This window comes from Gorilla gorilla, chromosome 22 (assembly GCF_029281585.2).
Source record: "Gorilla gorilla gorilla isolate KB3781 chromosome 22, NHGRI_mGorGor1-v2.1_pri, whole genome shotgun sequence".
NCBI lineage: Eukaryota > Metazoa > Chordata > Mammalia > Primates > Hominidae > Gorilla > Gorilla gorilla.
This window is the reverse complement of record NC_073246.2, coordinates 18,592,261-18,615,345: the sequence shown is the minus strand read 5'-3', so window position 1 is coordinate 18,615,345 and position 23,085 is coordinate 18,592,261. Positions and strand designations below refer to the sequence as shown.

General features: G+C 35.4%; 2 long non-coding RNA genes across 3 annotated transcripts in view; one reads left to right on the top strand and one right to left on the bottom strand.

Moving 5' to 3' along the window:
* Positions 1-4,951: 4,951 nt before the first annotated feature.
* Positions 4,952-23,085, bottom strand: part of LOC101146410 (uncharacterized) — a 194,540-nt gene continuing 176,406 nt past the window's right edge. Inside the window, exons 4-5 of one of the 2 annotated variants that reach the window (XR_008674840.2) lie at positions 21,325-21,439; positions 4,952-8,748 (exon numbers count right to left, since the gene is read on the bottom strand). This is a non-coding gene — a long non-coding RNA (uncharacterized lncRNA). The remainder of the gene's footprint in view (positions 8,749-21,324; positions 21,440-23,085) is intronic. The other variant, XR_008674839.2, reaches the window with a different exon arrangement.
* On the top strand, positions 10,135-20,367 carry LOC129529345 (uncharacterized). Its single transcript, XR_008674842.2, has 3 exons — positions 10,135-10,778; positions 19,292-19,426; positions 19,566-20,367. It is a non-coding gene; the product is annotated as an uncharacterized lncRNA (long non-coding RNA).

Here is a 23,085-nt window from a genome sequence, read left to right as displayed (position 1 = left end):
TTGACAACAATTAAGTTTAATGCAAATTTACATGAACATTCAAAACAGAAACTTTTTTTTTACACTGTAATTATCAGTAAGTGCTGTCACATTGGCTTCTGAGATATACCTTCCAAGCCTCCCTAAGTAATTGCCATTTCTTTCTTTCTTTTTTTTTTGTTTATCCAAAAACAAATCTTTATTTCATTCTTACTCTTGAATAACACTTTTTTTTTTTTTTTTTGCTGGTTTTAGCTTCACAAGTTGGCCTTTTTTTTAAATTATTTTTTTATTTTATTATTATTATACTTTAAGTTTTAGGGTACATGTGCACATTGTGCAGGTTAGTTACATATGTATACCTGTGCCATGCTGGTGTGCTGCACCCATTAACTCATCATTTAGCATTAGGTATATCTCCTAATGCTATCCCTCCCCCCTCCCCCCACCCCACAACAGTCCCCAGAGTGTGATGTTCCCCTTCCTGTGTCCATGTGTTCTCATTGTTCAATTCCCACTTATGAGTGAGAACATGCGGTGTTTGGTTTTTTGTCCTTGCGATAGTTTACTGAGAATGATGATTTCCAATTTCATCCATGTCCCTACAAATGACATGAACTCATCCTTTGTTATGGCTGCATAGTATTCCATGGTGTATATGTGCCACATTTTCTTAATCCAGTCTATCATTGTTGGACATGTGGGTTGGTTCCAAGTCTTTGCTATTGTGAATAGTGCCGCAATAAACATACGTGTGCATGTGTCTTTACAGCAGCATGATTTATAGTCCTTTGGGTATATACCCGGTAATGGGATGGTTGAGTCAAATGGTATTTCTAGTTCTAGATCCCTGAGGAATCGCCACACTGACTTCCACAATGGTTGAACTAGTTTACAGTCCCACCAACAGTGTAAAAGTGTTCCTATTTCTCCACATCCTCTCTAGCACCTGTTGTTTCCTGACTTTTTAATGATTGCCATTCTAACTGGTGTGAGATGGTATCTCATTGTGGTTTTGATTTGCGTTTCTCTGATGGCCAGTGATGATAAGCATTTTTTCATGTATTTTTTGGCTGCATAAATGTCTTCTTTTGAGAAGTGTCTGTTCATGTCCTTTGCCCACCTTATACAAAAATTAATTCAAGATGGATTAAAGACTTAAACGTTAGACCTAAAACCATAAAAACCCTAGAAGAAAACCTAGGCATTACCATTCAGGACATAGGCATGGGCAAGGACTTCATGTCTAAAACACCAAAAGCAATGGCAACAAAAGCCAAAACTGACAAATGGGATCTAATTAAACTAAAGAGCTTCTGCACAGCAAAAGAAACTACCATCAGAGTGAACAGGCAACCTACAAAACAGGAGAAAATTTTCACAACCTACTCATCTGACAAAGGACTAATATCCAAAATCTACAATGAACTCCAACAAATTTACAAGAAAAAAACAAACAACCCCATTTCTTTATATTCAACTGAATTTTAGGTTCTTGAGTAAAACTCTCAAAATACGGGTTTTATTGATTCAATAAAAACTAGCCCATTTGTAGGTAAAAGCTGCATTTCACGTTTGTATTAATATTCTAATCAGAATTGTCATAAGAAACAACACAAAAGCAACTTACTTAAGATAGCTAATTTCATGGACCTGATATATTACAAAATATGAAACAAAAATATAAGAATCCCATTTGATATAGGGTTAAGCTTCAAAATAGATAAGGAACTCAAACAACTCAATAGCAAAAAGCAAATAATCCAATTTAAAAATGAACTAGAAACTTGAATAGATGTTTCTCCAAAGAAGACATGCAGGTGGTCAGCAGATATATAAAAAAAAGTTCAATGTCATTAGTTATCAGGGAAATGCAAATCAAAACTGTGATGAAATATCACCTTACATCTGCCAGGATGGCTATTAAAAAAAAAAAAGACAAGTATTGGTAAGGATGTGGAGAAATTGGAACTCTTGAACACTGTAGGTGGAAATGCAGAATGGTGCAGCTATGGGAAACAGTACGAAGTTTCCTCAAAAAATTATAAATAGGCCGGGTGCGGTGGCTCATGCTTGTAACTCCAACACTTTGAGAGGCTGAGGTAGGTGGATCACCTGAGGTCAGGAGTCGAGACCAGCCAGGAGTCGAGACCAGCCAAATTGGTAAAATCCGATCTCTACTAAAAATACAAAAAAATTAGCCAGGCGTGGTGGCAGGTGCCTGTAATCCCAGCTACTCGGGAGGCCGAGGCAGGAGAATCGCTTGAACCTGGGAGGCAGCAGTTGCAGTGAGCTGAGAATGCGTCATTGCACTCCAGCCTGGGTGACAAGAGAGAAACTCCATTTCAAAAAAATTGTATTTATATATATAAATAAAACTAGAGGAGTGAGGGTTAAAAATTACATATTGGATATGATGTACACTATTCAGGTGACAGATACACTAAAAGCCTAGACTGCATCACCATATAATTCATCCATGTAGCCAAAAACCACTGTACCCCTAAAACTATTGAAAAAAAAAGTTACCATATGATCCAGCAATATCACTTTTGACTGTATATCCAAAAGAATTGAAATCAAGATCCCAAAGAGATATTATCACTCCCATGAATAGCACAATGCAGGAGTATGCACAACAGCCAAGATGTGGAAACACCCTTAATGCCCATCAATAGGTGAAATGGATAAAAAAATGTATACACCATGAAATACTATTTAGCCATTAAAAAAAAAAAGGCAATTCTGCAATGTGGGATGACATTGATGACCTGGACGACACTATGCTAAGTGAAATAAGCTAGTCAAAGAAAGACAAACACTTTCTGCTTCCGCTTACATGATGTATCTAAAATAGTCAAATTTGTAGAACCAAAGGGTAATCGTGTTGTCAGAAGCAGAGGAAAGGGGAAATGGGGAGTTACTATTCCATGGGCATAAAGTTTTAGTTAAGCAAGATGAATAAACTCTAGAAATCTGCTGTACAATGTTGTGCCTATCATCAATGATAATAAACAGTACACTTAGAAAACCTGTTGAGTGTAGATCTCATGCTAAGTATTCTTACTACAATAAAATAAAACTTTTAAAAAAAGAATCCCATCATATGAGATGTGCAATAATCCTTGACTTAACTTTGTACAGAGTATCTTACTGCTATTGCTCTGCAAAATTATAGGCTTGAAGTTGCCTACAGCTATGATTTTATTTATTTATTTATTTATTTATTTATATGAGACAGAGTCTCACTCTGTCACCCAGGTTGGAGTGCAGTGGTGCAATCTCAGCTCACTGCAACCTCTGCCTCCGGGTTCAAGCGATTCTCCTGCCTCAGCCTCCAGAGTAGCTGGGACTACAGGTGTCCACCACCATTTCAGGCTAATTTTTGTAGTTTTAGTAGAGACAGGGTTTTGCTGTGTTGGCCAGGCTGGTCTTGACCTCCTGACCTCAAGTGATCCAACCACCTCAGCCTCCCAAAGTGCTAGGATTATAGGCATATGCCACCACACCTGGTCTATGCTTTTCTATTTTCATAATAATGGCATTATTTTGTCCAAAGGTTCAGTCTGCTCCAGGTTCCTAACTGTGGCAAGTTAGATATTATATGAAATAATAACTTTAAAATTACATATTAGGTGAAGGAGCTTAATTAAAACCTAGAAACATTCTTTTTTAAAAAATGGTAACAATAATATATCATAATGAAGCAATGTGTTACAGTAAGCAAAATGTTTATATTCTTCCTTTGGGGGCAAAAACAGCAGGAAAATAGAAGTACAAGAAGTGGGTCAAAATTCCCACATTGCATTTGGTGCATTTAAGTAACACTTTTCTGGAAAAACCTCTCCAATTCCTGATACAAAATTAAAATAGATTCAAGGAACTTCAGAATTTCAAGATAACTACTTAAACTAATATAACACAGCTCTCAGAATTCAAAGAAGATATTTTCTAACAGTTTCAAAACAATATAGGTCTAATTTTAGTGATGTTTTACTGAATAATTGGCATATTTATACATAATACCATAGATTTGAACAAAAAGCATCAATGTAAATGGAATACTAACTATATTTAATTAACTCCAATCAATATATAATGGGAAAATGTATTATTTCATTTCTACCTAGTGAGCTATGAGATTAAAGTTCTGTCATAATGTGCTAACTAACTATAAATTAAAGACTACTAATTTTTCCAGGTTTGTTTTTTCATAAGAGGAATCAAAAAGGCACTACAGAGGTGGCTTTTCAAAAGCCATTCATTTTTGAAAAGCCACAAATAATTACATACTTCCCCCCATTCCCAAGAATACACATATACTTATGTTTTGCAAAGACAACTGACATTTTACATTGTGTCTTCATAGTTTTATCTGAACTCTGCTTCCCAGGATATTGACAGGGATGAACTATTTTCTTAGAGTAGGCTGGAATGCCTCATTGTGCTCCACCACAAGAATCCCCCAAAATTCTGATGCTTTGAAATGCTCCTGTTATCTGGTCCATATTGGTTTACTTAAGGGTCATCAAAGAAGTCCAGTTCTAAAACAATACTCCTCATTCTTCATTCTGACAAGAAGCAAGTATTCCTCTAGATTGGAGAGAGTCTAAATATGTATCTTGTATTTGTTCAGGAAATTCTTCATACTGTTATCCAATTTCAGGTACATGAGTAGAATAATCGATAGTCTGATATTCACTAGGGTAATGCTACTCAAACTTGCTCAGTTGATGGAATCACTGATGGTTAAGGTTGGTTTAGTTTTATTTTTTATTTTGGAAAAATGTAATGATGACTAATTTTAATATATGTGCTTAAATATTTGATTTTTAGATGACATAACCATAATATATAGTTTTAAAATCACAAACCTCCTCCCACTAATGTCAATAAAGTCAGGTTCTCTATGTTCTGTTGGGATTTATTACAATGTTATTTACTATCTGTTTTCATAAAAAATTTTTAACAATTTCTGTCCTTTTTCTGTTATTTCTTCTTTATTTCTATTTTTATTTCTATTTTCATGAACACATACAATATTATTTATGAAGAAATCTTGCTAAAAGAAAAAAAAAGGAATCTGATTAAAATATTTCTGCCTAGCTCAAAGCTTACGGAAAATACAGGAAAGAAGAATATGGTTAATGACATTACAACATATTTCAGAATGAGAGAAACAATAAAGGACAAATAACCCAGTTTCATCAATGAATAAGTTGCAAAAGATTAAATGAGAGGGGGAACCTATAGATTAAAAGGAACTTTAGAAACATGTCAATCAAATAATCCAGGGAGTTAGGAATGAGCGAATGATGTTATAAATGAAACCAGATTGGCCATAAATTGATATAATTTAATTAGTTGAACCTATATGTGTGATAAGCACATAGAGGTTCATTATGCTATTCTCTCTAATTTGCATATATTTGGAATTTTCGTAATAGAAGTTTTTAAAAACAAAAGCTATCATTTACTGTGAACAGAAAGCCAAAAGAAAATGTAGCAAAGAAACATGTGGAATAATTCATTGACAACAGAGAAAACTCAACTGATTCAGTAATATTTGGACAATGGGGAGGATTCTGCCCAGGACTTGGCTGGTGTTCCACAGATAATGTTGATCTAGAACAGAGAGCCCTCAAGAAGCAGAGAAGATTCAAAACTTCAAAACTAATGTATCTGAATTATGTGCTAATAGAAGCATGAGAAAAATATCAACATTAGCTAGAATGTAAAAAGAAATGCTTCCTTTTTAACCTTATTTCACAGACCAAACACTAAGTCATACCTTTTACAGATGTGCAGAAAGCGTTATAGATGGAGGGGAATGGGTGGAGGAGGTTTGAGAGTAAATGGTTCAGAAAGCACTTTTGTAGTGTTCAAAACAGCATATGTTAGTCTTTTCTAACAAAAACTGAGTGTTTAAACCTAAACTGTGTATTAATGGATTTCAAGGTCCATATACTTTTTTTTTCATTAATTTCTCTTAGATGGATGCTCATTTTGGAATCCAGTTACCCAAACTGTTGTCAATATTTTTGCCTTTTATTTCACCAGTTTTGCACAACTGGGCTGGAACAGTATTGTATGTGACCAAATAATAGAAGGCATCCATATTACTACTTCTATCTGAGTGTTTGCCTCGAGACTTGAGTGGAAAACTTTACCCTTCTGTTGGCCCATCCCTGGTCTTAGAGTATATTAGTCGGGATTATAGTCAACTTGAACCTACTATTCAATCAATAATTGAACTATTCTCTTAAGACGCATTCTCTTTAACACTGAAGGAAACTAACACAGCTTGACCCTTATGAAGTGTTGTGAAGAGCTGCAGTCAAGTGGAGACTTCTTTTATTCTGGTTGGAGTATTTTGTTGCTATCTTTACCTTGAGCTGGGCAGAATCGTGAATAGCTACAAAAAAATTCCTTTATCTTTGTTGCTTCAATGTTAAGAGGCCTTATTAACACAATGACATTAAAATTGGATTGAGTCTGTAGCTAAACATTTAATTTTAATGCTTGCAATAACTTAAACTAAGACGATAATAGCTACCATTTACTGAGTATGTATTTTAACCAAACACTGAACTTGAAAGCTTTCTATACAGCATGATATTTATATACTTTTTCATTATTTATTGGCATTGCAAAAGATTATCCAGCCAATTGCTCCTATCAAGCCCACTACTCTTTCCTCCAGACTCTGCAATGGCAGTGAGCAGAGCTATTGTAGCTTTTAAATATGTGTTCAGCAGTGGGCTGGAACCAGCTCATACTTATTCAAGAGACTGTCTTTTCCCAACTCTACATTAAGTGACATCATATTGGTAGTTTCAGATGGCCAGGATGGGAGAATTTACACTACAGAAATCAGTAAGAGAGCCAGTTGCTAAACATTTACCAACACACCACTGTATGCAACCCTCATTCATTCTCCAAGAAGAAATTTTGTCATTGGGAGTATTTGACATGGCCCAGTTATTGCCACTTTAGAGACAGTTTAAAGCTAAGACCTGACTCACTTTAAAGAGATAAAAGGAAAGAAATCAGGCTCAATAGTCATGTCACAGGTAGGCGTTCCACCCTCCAACCATCCCTGAATTTGTCTCATTTCTTGAAAGAACCAGGTGAGGGAGCTATGGTCCTATGGGCATTCTTTCAATAACTTGGGAAGAGGATTTGGGGAAGACTCTCTAATTCAAGGGTCAGCAAACTACAGCCTGTGGACTAAATCTGCTGATTTCCTAGTTTTATAAATAACATTTTATTGGAACACAGCCACGCCTATTTGTTTATGTGTTGTCTAGGGCTGATTCCACACCTCAACAGAAGTGCTGAGTAGTGGCGACACAGACTGTATGGTCCCCAAAGCCAAAAATATTTACTATCTGTCCCTTTACAGATAAAGTATTCCATGAGTGGCTGAGGTAGGGATGTGCTTGGTATATAAATGATGCTTTATTCTGGATTTAGTTCATGTAAGAATGAGGTGAGAATAAGCTCAATTTCTTTGTTTTTCCTCAATCTGAGGAAGAGACTTGCAGAAATCTAAACTACGTGCTTAATTTTATCCTTGTGTGCTCATGCAAGTTCATCATTTAGAGGAATAATTGCATTCACTATGTCACAGAAACATTCTTGTACTGGCTTCACATAGGTTGGGCTGCCCGGACACTCTACCTGGATATCTTTATTCAATTATTCATTCATTTTTTCATGCAACAAATGAATCTAATATTTATTAAAGCCCTACTAGGTTCTGGGCACTAGGGGTATACTCAGGAATAATCAAGGCTCCTGTTCAAATGGAGCTTATATTTTAGTGGGAACAGCATATACTTATTTGCTTGTTGTCTAACATAATATCAGGAAGTGATAAGTACTATGAAGAAAACTTAAAGCAGGAAAGGTGTTTCACAGTTAATGGGGTACTTTTAAAGATGTTTAGGAAAGCTATCTCTAAAAAGATGACATTTGAGCAGAGAGATCAGAATAAAGTAAAGAAGCCAGTCATGCATCCCTGGCAGAGAGAACACAAGGGCTAAGGCTCACTAGCAGGCATGGTTGGGAAAAGGCAAGATGGAGAGTGAAAAAGCGGAAGAGTCATGAGAGACGATGCCGGTAAGGTAGGCGGGGCAAGGTCATACCTGGCTTTGCAAGCAAGGAATTTTGCATGTTATTCTTATGACAGGAAAAACCACTGGGAAATTACAAGAAGGGTGCTGATTTAAAATAATTTACACTTTAGATTAGCACCCTCTCTTCTTTGTGTAGTGGAGACGACTGTGGTTGATAAAGGAGAAGACTAGTTATTATGAGGCTATTGTAACAGTATAGGCAAGAAATGACCTGAGTTTTTTGGGCTTAGGTGTTACCGGGAACCATAAGAAGACAGTTAAAAGGATTTTTGATCAAAAATGTCTGCAGACTTTCTAAGTCCTCTTTATAATTGAATGCTAACTTAGTTCTTATTACATGGAACAGAGATTGGGGAAGAATTTATACATTCATTCAACAAACACTTACTGATCTTTAATATGAAAACAACAGCTGCTATGTGCTTGAGATTAGAAGTTAAAAGAAGGTCTGTTCAGTGGAAAATAATGCACAGCAATCAGTTCCTCACATATTAGCTCCCCTTTTTACTTTTTAAAAACTCTTCCCATTCTGACCTCAGCCTCCTCCATTAAGTTTTCTGCATCCGTGCGACAACTCTGGGGCCATGGCTGCTCCTTGAGGCTGCTGCCTTTGAGGTGCTCTTGTCATCTAGAGTTTGAGAATGAAAGGCACGGATTAAAATAGAGTATAGTCTATGCGGGACATATGCCTGTGCACATGTGCACACGCATACACACACACACACACACACACACACATCGTAAGTCCAATATGCAATTGTTGAATCTTCTAATCTTCCCTTTCACAAATTTTACCTGTCACTATTAACATGGTTAGGTGATCCTTCAGCCAATTAGGGTATGGAATTCCTTTAACTCATGTTTTAATTCTGGTAAACTCAACTCTCCCTATTCCTTTCTTACCTTTTCATGTTAAGCTTCTACGTGATATACACTAAAAATTTTAAACAGATTTCCTTGAAGGTCTTTCCCATTGTTTGACATACCAAGGTACATCTTCTCTTAGTAATTCCACAGCTCTCTGTGTTGCCATGGATATTGTGAATTCAATATCTGTTCCCAAAGTTATGTTTCTTTCTTTGTCTTAAACAAAGGGCAGCTATTTAACTGAATGAAATCTTCCAAATACAACATGCAAAAGTAGCTGGTTTTCCAAGCCAGCAAGATTTAAGCCCTGAGTGAGCATTTTGGCATTTAGTAGAGTGGTAGCGGTGTTCCCTGTCATATGGGTCTGCCTGTGACTCCAATGGAACCTTTTAATGTCAGCTATAATTCAGGGTATATAAGAGCAGAGAGAGGAGTGTCAATGAACTGGCAGACAGTTCTCAAAGCTGAGAATAAAAGTACCCACCTAATATTTCTGAGAATAGAGGTTTTGAAATTGAAATTCTGTGGATTCCTAATTATAACAAAAGAAATTTCAGTGTGACTTAAAAATTATTAGAGACTCAAGGAAATAATATGACTACAAACAGTTTCATGTAGTATATATAAAATACACAACTATAGATCACATTGTTGTTATATTTTTTATTTTGAAAATGCTCTATGTGTACAACCTTCACTATATTTTCTTTAGTGTTATGCTAAAGATAAAAAATAAAGTGAGGACTTGGTAATCCTCCTCAAGGTATGGGTGAGATACACTGGACTTCCTCTACCACACAAGCGGTGCTTAGGAGTGTGCCAGAGGAGCTTGGAAGGGTTAAAGTTTTGTCTGTGACACTGAAATTGGGGCCAGCTGTAGGTCATATTCACGTCCCAGTCACAGGAAAATGAACCTGTGAGACAGAACCTAATTATCTGCTAAACCAAAAGCCAGTCTCAGTTCAATAACTTACGACAGAGCTAGCAGCCAGATATAGTGTTACCATGGCAACTTTGGAACAAGCTCCACTGCAGTTGAGAATAAGGAGGAAGGGAAAGAGAGTGTAACCCTAAATGTGCTGTAGCCGTTTGATCTCCGACAAGTGGGTCCATCTAGGAAACCAGGTTATTCTGTATGTGACTGCCATTGTCTATTCACTTTCATATCTGCTACAATTATTGAAAAGGAAAATGCAATTACAGTGTCTTCCGGGCTTAAAAACGATTCCACTCTTTAACGGCTAAATGTCGTTTTTCTAATTTTAAAGAAAAAAGTATAAGCTTCCTCTTTCTCCTCCTTCATGCCATCACTAAATACACATAAAGCAGGACACAAAGGGTGAGAAATCTTGAATACCTCATCATTGTCATGAATGAGGTTTGTGTCCATGAAATTCACTGTCAACCCTATTTTCCTCTGCCTTGCAAATGCCAAGATATTTTAAGGAAAAACTTTCAAGAACTGAAGCAATACCATTTGCTTTTCTAAGGGGTAGGAGTAGAACTGGAGGGTAGAAAAGAGAAATTTTTTTTTTCTGTGGATTCTGCCTAAACTTTCAAGTGAAATAATTTCCTTGGGATATTGAGATAAGAAGAATCAAACATTAGAGAAAGGAAAAAAGCCCTGTCAGGTTGGTCATCTTTCTTCTTGCCAGTTCACCTTCATAGTTCCTTCTGGAATATCACTGGAATTTCAATTTAGGAGATGATACGGCTTTATGCACATAAAAACTTCAGAAACCAGTTACCATGAATACTGTGACAACAGCATCTCACTAAAAATATTAGCAGGTAAGAAACAAGAGCTTATCATACAGCCATATGCACTTTGAGGAAGAATTCAGAAATACATTCCTCTATTTCTTTTTCATTCCCAATGGAGGCAAATCATGCTAAAGCTTGTCAGTTACAATTGTTGGATTTCAACATATTTGACAATTTTGGTATGTCATTAATGATGTAATAAGACACATGTAGCACATAATGTTATCACTTGGGGTTGCTATCCAGCTGTAATACCAAATTTGAATCACATAGATATCTACGTATAAACATATAGATACAGCAGTGTGTTTCTTTATGTATAACTCATAAAACCATTGGGTTTGGAATAAGGAGAGAAAGGAATACAGAGATGAATAATATCCTTTTCATATGCATGAATAACTTTGCAGTAATGCAAATGAGAAAACACAAAATGGAAAGTAGGTTTCTTCTAGCAGAAATATGACTAAGAACATAGCCTGAAATTTGCCAATAAATTAGACTCACTTATGATATCTGTGGATTTTCTTTAAGATGTCACACCTTTTAAAAACACTTTACCCTACCCTATTATATTATATATTCAGTATGTAATTATGTAAATATGGAAATCCACAACTTCAAATTCCTTTAAACTGCCACGATGCAAGAAAGGGAACTTTAGGATTACAGAAGGTGTGTTGAGGTGTGGGGGCAGAAAAGCAATACAAAGGGCAAAATCAAATTTCTGACTAATTTCCAGGTAGAAGTAACCTAACCTCTGCTTATGACCCTAACTTAATTTATTTTCAAGTAAATGAAGCCAGAAAGTATACCCCTTTCTAAGATAGATGTTTCTTAGGTCAAATTATTAAAAGGCTTGCAAAGATGCCAACTAAAACAATGAAGTTCAATACATTCTTTGGATCCTGTTACTCCTAATATAAGTTTTTCTCTTAATCTTTTTACTTATATAAATTAGTTAGGAAAGTAAATGAAGCAATTTTATCAGAAAAACATCTGAAAGAGCTATTGATTTAAGTGCTTTTACATTTTAGCCTTATCACACATGATTACCTTGCAGATATGAGTTTAGTAATGATGCAAAGCACCAAATTTCACCGGATTCTCTGTTCCACTTGAATTCTTGAGAAAGATACTAGAAGCACTAACAAAGAAATCATTCTTTTTTTTCTCTTGGTGTGTTTAGTCAATGATTTTGAAAAGATGTGCCACGACAGTCTTTCTGAAGTGTTTCTTCACACATTTTCTTTAGCACCATCATCAATATTTCTTACAGGCTTGTGGGTAGGTGTGTCTCTGTGTGTTTGTGCTTTGTGTTTTGTTGTTGTAGTTTGTTTGTTTTTAAAAGTCTCGCTGTCACCCAAGCTGGAGTGCAGTGGTGCGATCTTGGCTCACTGCAACCTCTGCCTCCCAGGTTCAAGCAATTCTCCTGCCTCAGCCTCCCAAGTAGCTGGGAGTTATGCGCCACCACGCCTGGCTAATTTTTGTATTTTTAGTAGAGATGGAGTTTCGCCATGTTGGCCAGGCTGGTCTCAAACTCCTGACCTCAGGTGATCCACCTGCCTCAGCCTCCCAAAGTGCGAGGATTACAGGCATAAGCTACTGCGCCTGGCCTGCTTTGTTTATTTCTAATTATAATCTTAAAATACTAAGTGCGATCTGTGTGAAGCATATGCTCCAACCAGCATAAAGGCCTTGATATGTTCAATTAACATCAAAAAATGTAATACAATAAATTGTAGCTGAAATTAATTTTACAACTTAAAATAATTTGCTTTCCATATGGAAGGTATTTAATGTATTTGTTGACTGAGTAAGTGAATAAATGAGCCTATCTGCTAAGGATCAAGTACTTGATTATCTGCATAAAGACAGAAGAAAAAGTAAAGTCTGAATGAAACTTAGGAAAAACAAAAAAGACTATGTCCTATGCTACCCCTGGATAAGCTCCATGAAAAAAAGATTCCAGTTTTCAAGGTTCTTAATTCACTCACTGAAAAGGAAAAGAAAATCTAGAACAATAGTTATTACTATTGTATCTACAATATTAAAATGGACTAGAATATTCTAGAATGTATGAGAATTTAGTGTATAATAAAGGTGGAATTACACATCTCTGATTTTCACTCCCTCCCCTAGAGGTTGTAAAACTAGCAGTGAAATAGGGAATATTTGCCTATATTCAATTTTCTCTTTTCTCTCTAGGACACTAACGACCACTAGTGTAAAACTAGGAGTGAAATAAGGAATATTTGCCTATGTTCAATTTTTTCTTCTCTCTCTAGGATACTAGTCTCTTCACTGACCCCAGTCTAGAAAGTATCATGGTGTTCTATATGATGGATGACTACCTTCAGATCATATCCTAAAGTCTTCTCTATTTGATAGTTAACTATGATAAGTTCTATGATCCAGGTCTCTAGGATTAGGCTAATATTTCTGGCCATGAACTTTAGAAATTAAAAGTAAAACCATTTTTTTTTTCTTGTGAGTCTATCTCTTCCAAACCAGACCAATTTGTTTAGGGCTCATTACACTTGCTATGAGTTTAAAAAATAATCTACCAGTCACTTCAAATCTTCTGTTTATTCTATTCTTGATTGCATCTTCCTTCCCATGAAAGAAAGAAATGTTATAGATCAAATGAGCAGAGAACAATAGAGCAACAGCATAATGTTAGGAGGTAATTATTTTGGTTTAAGTTTTCCAGATATCATTCAACTATACAGTCAATCACTTGACTCTGTTAATTCTACCTTCTAAATTTTCTCTGATCCCTCTTTGCCTTTCTAATCCCACTGCCATCACCTTCATTCAGGCCATTATCATCTGTTCCAATGAATATACCCAGGGAATCACTACATATAATTATATGTATGTGTATTTATCAACACAGTAGTGTTTATATTAGTTAAAAATAAGGTGGAAGTAAATTCAATGTACACCTGTGAGCTGACTGGTTAAATAAATTATATTAGTGTATCATAAAACAATAACATAATAAGCATATGATAAAATAATATGTGGCAAAGTATTCGGTATATAACAATTGAAAAACAAGTTACAAAAGATTATAAAAATATTGAGTGCATGTATGTGATGGTGGACAGAGATAGAGCACGTGAGTTTACATTGTACCATAATAGGAGATATTCTCTGGGTGATGAGACTAATAGTTGTTTTTGTTTTTCTATTTAGTCTGGAATTTTTCATTTTATAATTTTATAAAATGAACATTTGCTATCAGCCATCTGTAAGAGTTTGTTACTTTTTCTTTTGTCCTTCCCCAGACTTTAATTTATTTTGTAAAAAAACCTAGTTATCTTTAGATAATGTGAAAATATCTTAAATTGTTTTAAAGTGGTTCAAGACTAGTAGGTTTAGTAACATTGGAATAGGTTTAACTGCATTTGCAACCAGTAATATTATCTTTCCAGTTGAACATGGAAGCGTTCTAATCTTTTCAGGATATGAATCACCTGTATAAAACAGGTGTTAAAATGTGTCATAAGATATGTTATAAAGAAATCTGTACATCTTTCTAAGCAAAATATATTATTTAAGGAGAAGGTTGAGATAAATATCCTCATATTATGGTTGGGTTCATTTATTATCAGATGCTTCAAAATTGTTGATGTTCATTATGACAGGTTGATAGTTTTTCTTCAATATCTACTGCTTTTTTTCTTCTGATTTTTAGCTGGGTAAATAACTACCTAGAATTAAGTCTGCATTTTCATGCACCCCTCCGCTCCAAAACTTTGTGTAACTTGTGATTAAGTTCTAAGGACATAGTAGATTCTGTTTATAAAAATCCAAATTGTTTCCTTAAAAGGGAGTGCAGTGCCTTTATTTTTCTCCTTGCATTTCTACTAGAGCAACAAGATGGAAGCAACCTGATCCCTAACTTCAAAAGTGTTCAACTATGTTTCTAGAAGAATGATTTCTGAAGCTATGTAGTCATCTCTAAATTTTTCACTACTGCTTCAACAACTTCCTGTGGTGCCACATTCACACCATACCTAACATCAAAGTTCTATTAACTGAAATACAAGTCTAAGAGGAAGTTAATGCTAATTCACAAAAGGAATATGATGATTCTAATTCTTTTAGTATCAACAGGTAGAAAAACTTTATGAAATCTTCTCTGCCTTTCTTTCTTTCCACAAATTTCATCCCTATGCAATCTACTCTGTCATTAAATACTTCCAATTGTAGATTCATGAACTCTCTCCCATTTACTTCATACTAACTGGCCCTAGTAGTTCTTAATTTTGGGTGATTTTAGTCTTTGAAAATATTATATACATGGTTAGATCACCTTTTCCAGAAAAAAAATAGACATACACTCAAAATATTACATGCACTCTCATAGGAGTATAAAACCCCAAAAGTCTAGGAGCATGTGAAATTCATGTAGGAAACCCTGGTTTATATCTCCATTTTTGTTCTTCCTACACATTGCAATCGTCTTTATTTCTATCTAATAATCCCTTATATTTTCTCATTTCAGCATTCTCTATCCAAGTCTTTCTCAATTTGTGTGTTAGCCAGTCATCTAGGAGCTTTTACAAAACACACCTGCACATTCTCTACCCCAGACCTAGTGAGTCAGAATTTACGGGGTAGGAAAAATGGTGTGTCTACATAAAGCTTGCTCAGTAATTCTGACAGGTCCTCTGGATTGGAGTATTAAGCCATATTGACTGGAAACAGATTAATCTTGCACTTTACATCCTTGCATCTGTCCCCAAATATTTAAAAGGTCCTCAGTGCCTACTCCATTGTAAAATTGCACAATCTCCAGGAGAACCTCCCTGAACTCTGTAGCTACTCCATCAACTGATTTCTGCTTACTTTTTATTAGGCACTCAATTACTAACTTTCCAACAATGCACCTAACTTTGCAACAACATTTATTGCCAAACATAGCCCAGCTTTCCTGTTCCTGCACATTTGTGTATACTGTATAGTCTCCCAGAAACCCAAGCCCTTCCATCACTTTCTTTAGAAATCCTTCCTATCTAGGGACCAGCTAAATGCAGCCTCCACCAAGGAATTGTTCTTGATTTTCAATGACTAAAATAAATGCCTTTTCAGGCCAAGCGCGGTGGCTCACGCCTGTAAACCCAGCACTTTGGGAGGCCGAGGCAGGCGGATCATGAGGTCAGGAGATCGAGACCATCCTGGCTAACACGGTGAAACCCCATCTCTACTAAAAATACAAAAAATTAGCCAGGTGTGGTGGCGGGAGCCTGTAGTCCCAGCTACTCTGGAGGCTGAAGCAGGAGAATCGCTTGAACTCAGGAGGCAGAGGTTGAAGGGAGCCAAGATCATGCCACTGCACTCTAGCCTGGGTAACAGAGCAACTCCATCAAACAAACAAACAAACAACCAAAAACAACAACAACAACAAAAAATGCCTTTTCTACAATCCCAAAACATCAGAACGTTGTGTTTACATCTCCTTTGTGGATAGATCACTTTCTGACTTGATAACTTTTTTGTTTTTTAAAAAAATTCTCATAAGAACGTATTTTGTAAAGAAGGAATTCTAATTTTATTTTGTATTTCCCACCTACGTAGCATAGGATCATGTTCTTTTTTCTTTTTCTTTTTCTTTTTTTTTTTTTTTGATGGAGTTTTGCTCTTATTGCCCAGGCTGGAGTGCAATGGCGCAATCTTGGCTCACCACACCCTCTGCCTCCCGGGTTCAAGCGATTCTCCTGCCTCAGCCTCCCGAGTAGCTGGGATTACAGGCATGTGCCACCATGCCTGGCTAATTTTGTATTTTTAGTAGAGACGGGGTTTTTCCATGTTTGTCGGGCTGGTCTCGAACTCATGACCTCAGTAGGATCATGTTCTGTATAGATTATGAATGAACGAGTAGATGGATAAAAGGATGAATAAAAAGATTTAAGGGTTGGGAATCCTGTTTGTAACTGTGTGTAATTTCACCGGTTCACAGGGCTTTACAAAATAATGAATTTAACAATCAAAGTTTATCTGTTTAAAATTATGATTTGAGACAAAGTTGAGGACTAACAATGAAGATGAAGAGAAATCATCACAAGGCATTGTGGTAATCCCTCCATACTTAAAAAAGAGAGATAGGTAAGGTTAACATTTTCCATTCATATTGTGTCTAGAAGACCAAGGCTTTACTGAGCTTAGATCACTCTTGGAGAGGGATCAAGACAAAACACCAGGAAAGAAGAAATGTCTTCCCCTCCATGCTTTTAAAGAAATTATTGTAGTATTCTTCTAAAGGAGAAAGATGTAACAGAATAAGTATATTAAACATTTTAAACATTCAATGCCAAGCTCCTAAAAGCCCTAAAAAGACTTTCTTTTCATACTAGTAAAGTATGAAATTATTTCTGTGTCACTTGGGTCGAATGGTCAAAAGATCTGATGCAATTGAATGCAAGGTCCCATCTAACATAATTAAGTACTTTTTAGTCATCATTGACTCTAGAATACTTAAAATTTAAAGCTTAAAACTTTCTTGTTATGTCTAAGAACATAAAAGCGAAAATACTTTTCAAAAGATTTTAAGTTTCATTGAGACCTGCTTGATTGAAGTGCAAAATCACTTGATAATTGCTAATATTTATTATCAGGTAATCAAAGGTTAATCTGGATACGTGTGTACACAGCTTGTACTTTTAAATCAGAGAACATTTTACAAAAGTTTTGCAAAACTAAACAGCATTGGCTGCTATTGCCATTTTAAAACTATCAGTGCTTATTACTGATTTTTCTTACATAAAACTTTAAAAATCAATTTTCTCATGTTAGGAATGAAGAAGGAAGTAAGAATATGGTTTTATAGCTTTAAAAAGTCATAATATAACACTCAAATAATCCTCTGATGATCATGAAAATCCCAAATAAGTCTCAAGAAGACACAAGAAAAGGCTTGGAGTAGTCACCCAAGATTTGTGAAATGAAATTGATTTCCATTCAAATCAGGTCTTTTACTCTTCTTGAAAATGTCAAGGTGTCAGCCTTGGCCATTACGAGACTGTGATTTATAGTTGAGACAAAGCGATAGTACCAGCTGACTGTCTGGAGCCACGGTACAGTGTCTGGCAAGGCTGCCGATGACAGCCATCTCTTTTCTTAACCAATCAGCAAGGCTTAAGTAAGACCCGAGTCTTTTTTCCTCTGTCTTGACAAGAAAATGATAAAATACAATCTGGAAGATTTACTTCGTGGGAAATAAACAAGCATTGTGAAGGGAAGTAGGTATCATTTTTCCACGGACTAAATTGCAAACATTATTTATGGCAATCTATATTTCAGCCCTTTAGAAATACATATTCATAATAGGACCATAAACAGATGTTCCAAATATGACAACTTATTTTAATATACTGGAAGCCACAGCATAATTTTGTAATTTGATTAATTAGTAAGAAGAATTGTGAATGTTAAAATACATTTTCAAACTCTCTAAATTATATTTATGGCTTTGCTCATCTGCATCACAACAAAAGCCCAAAATGTTTCGCATTAGAACCATTATTCATAGTAAATTAATCTCTTTCTCATTGAGAAAGATTCCTAAATAGTACTTCTTGATGGTAAAATGTTAAAAACCACCCAGGTCATACTATGATAAACAAAAGAGCAACAAGGTAAAGGATACGGAATAAGAATCTAACATCCTTATTTTATAACTGTAGCCATCATATATACATCATACACACAAACACACACACATATGTATATATAATGCATATATATATGTATAATAGTAGTAGAGGAAGAAATTAATTCATAAACAAAAATAAAAATTTCCAAGAATCAGCACGAATTATCCCTAACATTAGAGGTAAAAGTGGGGAGGATATAAAATTTGCTGTAAGGAAATGGTCTGATCATATGGTGGTTAAGAATAGACACAATAGGCTACAGAAAAAAATAATCATCTCTTCTTTACCAAACAATTTCTAGTAATCTTAAATAATTTTTAAAATTTCAAATTCCTAAGTGAGACCAAATGCTGAGTTTCCTGGTATATGTCATATATTACATGCTTATGGAAAGTGTTAATAAAAGTAATTAATCTCATGACACTCAAGGTTGAGATTTGCTGCAGCAGATGTTTTATAGTTTCCATGCTGTAAGAGGTCATTTGGCAAAATAAACTAATGTTGCCTACACATTGATAGGTACCAGTGAGTTTACCAAGACAAACATTTTCAAAAGCCTATCAATCATCGTTATACTCAGTAATTAAAAAATGTGTAGTGGTGGTTGTGTGTTCCATTACATTCCTGCCTGCTTTAAATTCCTTTCACTTTCTACCACTGACAGACCCTCACTCATTCCTCATGACCTTGATAGGCTAGCCTTCTTTTGCCTCCCTACATTGGCCATCCAATCAGAGTAGTCCTTGTTTATCAAATAAGTGGATCCACATATGGGCATGTCACCAAAACAGAGCCAATCCAAGATTTTCTGACAACTGAAATTGATGTTGGCATAAAGAGAATCTTTTTGTTTGTTTATTTTTCCTGGATTCACAGGCTGTAGGATGATGCATGATGCAAGTCTGAAGTTGTATGTGGCCATCTTTGCCACCACATTCAGAAAGCTTACCTGAGAATGAAGTCAACATTGGAGAGAAAGAGAAAGAGAAAGAAAGAGGGAGAACATATCAGGTGAGAGGGAGAGGCAGAGCCAGCAGAGAGAACTTGGGGGAGGGTGGGAAGAATAGATGCATTAATAAATAAATATCTTATTTTAAGCTGACAAATTATACTGCGGAACTGATGAATTCCATGTGGGTTTCATTCTCAGGTAGAATCTCTCCACAATGGCGACAAAGATGGTCACTAGCAAGTCCAAGCCTCCATTCTCTTTAAAACTTGCAATCCATGAGGACAAAGAAAAACAATCTTTTTTTTTCCAATATCTATGTTACTTCTAAAAGAAGATATTAAGGAAAGCCTGTATGAAATTTCACTCATCAGTCAAGACCATACTGGCCTTGAATAAAATTTATAAGCAGTTTTTTTGTTTGTTTGTTTGTTTTTGAGACGGAGTCTCGCTCTGCCGCCCAGGCTGGAGTGCAGTGGCGCGATCTCGGCTCACTGCAAGCTCCGCCTCCTGGGTTCACGCCATTCTCCTGCCTCAGGCTCCCAAGTAGCTGGAACTACAGGCACCTGCCACCAGGCCTGGCTAATTTTTTGTATTTTTAGTAGAGATGGGGTTTCACAGTGTTAGCCAGAATGGTCTCGATCTCCTGACCTCGTGATCCGCCCACCTCGGCCTCCCAAAGTGCTGGGATCTTTATAAGCAGTTTTTATAAAGAAAGTGAACATTGTGATTAATAAAATATATATTCTTATAGATGTGGGCATTCCTTATAGAAACACATGTCTTATAGATAGGTAAATAATGGGCAACGATAATTTCTTTACTCAATCACTAAGAGACAAGGTAGGGATCACTTTTTTATCTCTTAAATTTAGAAACACATAGTCCTATTATTTATCAGCAAATTGCTCTTTCAGAGTTACAATTAAAATATTTTAAATCGTAGAGCTGAATGTGAGAAAATGAACTAGAAAGAATATAAAGTTGAATATTTTTCTTTCAAAGTAAGATGAGCATTTGTTATATGTCTAATTGCTAAAAAAAAAAAAAAAAAAAAATACATTATCTCTTTGTCCCATAAATATATTTGGTTGTTTTTAGGCAGTGCACTAGGTGGCCCTCACTAGAGAACATCCTATGGAAAGAGAACACGTTTTCTTTAAACATAAGATACAATTCCTTTGAGATTCTGTTAATCACTTTTCCTCTCTAATTGAAAAAGTCACCACATAAATTAGAGTACAAATTTCATTCTTCTAGAAAGAACCTTAAAAGTTGACATTTCTTTGAACAATTGTTTCAGAAATCCTTTTTTAAGTACATTTTCATTTTCTGGCATGGCTTGAATTGAATTCTAAACTTTCTGCTGCTTGTCCTCTAAACCCCTCTGGTGAATTTAAATAGGCTTCCCTATATATTTAGTACATTCAAGAATTCTTTGTTGCAGTGCCTACTCTGCTTTATTATTAGAGAGCTGCCTCGGAAGTACAGCAGCCAGTTTGTTTTCTGCCATTAATAAAGAGTCTACTTTTTTTTCCACTTCTTTGAAGAAGTTGAAAAGGCTCCATGTTGGGTGGGAGGGGGGCCAGGAAGAGAGGGAGAAATGGAGGGAACTGACTGTGGTGTAATCCTTCAACAAAAACTGTTGTCTAAAGTAGAAACCTCCCCGAGGTTTACAAATGCCCAGGCTGGGCTTTAGCATGATGTATAAGACAGTAATAAGTTAGCTACAGACTGGTCTTCCCACCCCCAAGACTAGGAAGTGTACTACGAGTAAGGCACTGCATTTCAAAATTCTACAAAATCAAATGCTTCCATTGGCTAGTGTTTCAGTGCCACCCAAGTATTTTCTCAAAGATGTCCAGAAGCTGTAAAAACAACCACAATGTAAATCTATAATTTCTTATACTTCACTTATATGTCTAGAACAACTACATAGAAGAATTTCATAAAGACCTACCAATTTGGATGTATAAACTACTAATGTTGACTCATGGCCTAGGGAAAGCTAATTCAAAGGCAAGGACAGATGATTCCACAGAGTAGTCACTTGAGGCTCACAAATCATCAGATACCTATTGACAAAGAGGGAGAAACTTCTCAGAAGAGAGGAAAGTTAAATCTATCAATCAACACAAAAGAACCCAAAACACCTCAAAAACCTTATATGGCCAAGACAAAACCTAGGAAGTTTTTATTCTTATTTACTTGACCTAATGAATATAGTCCATGATTATTTTTATACCTGTTTTGTTTGCTTAGAAATTAATTATTAAGGTAACAGATTTAAAGTCACATTACTTATATCAATAATGAAAAATTTAGTTCACCTTATCAGAATTTTTCACTTTTAAGTTGTCCATCAAATATGCATGAAATTAACTGTTTATATAAAATGAAGCTCTTGAATCTTAAATTCACTTAATCTCAATTACCTTCAAGTTCCACCTGCTTTCAAATTCCTACAAGTAAACTATTACATACAAGTTAATATTATTGGCTGATTATGTACTTCATAAAGTTACATTTGACATGTAGAGACGTGGAGAAAAGCAACATTTAATGAAAATTGAAGCTAGCTCATTGAAGAAATGGTGTGAATCATTTTATGAAGATATCTCAATTTTTACACTGTTTTTACTAAACCTTTCAAGAAATAAAGAAATCTAGGAAATAAATATGTGACCGACTGTATAGTTGGTCACTGAAAGATAAGAAAACCAGGATGATGATAGATAATAAAGGTACCTAAGTTTCTGCACACTAAATATGTATTTGCAGAGCTACACTAAAAGTCTATTTCTCAAATGTTTACAAGGGCCCAGGATTTTTTTTTTTAAACTTCTCTATATTAGGAACTTTGTTTTCCTTATCCAAATGCAGTCTCTAAGGGATCAGTGGGATTTGAGTGCTAAGTTAAATGTCTAGTAAAAAATTAAACAAAAGAATTCAAGCAATCAAAATGATGCCTGCATTTGCTGCCTACAGAAATGTAGGCTGCATTGCATGTGTAAATGGCAAGAAAATTTGGGCGTTAGCTAACCCTTTATATACTGCTTTTCTCAAACTCATCCAAACATGACAGCTTGTAAAACCGTTTATATATTTAAGGTGTATTAGACCAAGCCTAGGCACATGTACCAGCCTGTCCATTTGAAGAGGAGTTTAAGGCAGAACATACCCTTTCTAATTTCATTAGTAATTAACTTGTACTATAATTCTCCTGAGATACTTATTTCTCTTCAAGACACTATTAATGTAGCCTAATGCTTAAATGATTTAAGAATGTCTCTACACCTCTTCTGTAGCTCCACTGGAATACTAAAGTGTTTGGGACTTTTATACTGAAAAAGATATTGATCCCATGAACCCTGAAATGAAATATAATCATATTTAGATTTGGCAAAATTCCAGAGCGGCTTCCTTGATGGATCCTAAAAGGCTTTAAAAAATGCTATTTTGGAAAACTGATGTTTTCCTTACAGAGATTAAAAGTTAAAAGCATGAATATCACAATATTATCAGAGCAATACAAAAGAGACAAAAGAAAAGCTAATACTTCATTGGTGTTTGGTAGATGTTGAAGTTGAATGATGATTTTTTTGGCCAAAAAAAGGAACTTGAAGTTCACAGTAAATTAACAAACAATATGGGAAAGAAAATGAATCAGGCAGGGGTTAGTATATTTATGTAAAACAGTGATTGGCTATTTCAAAATTAA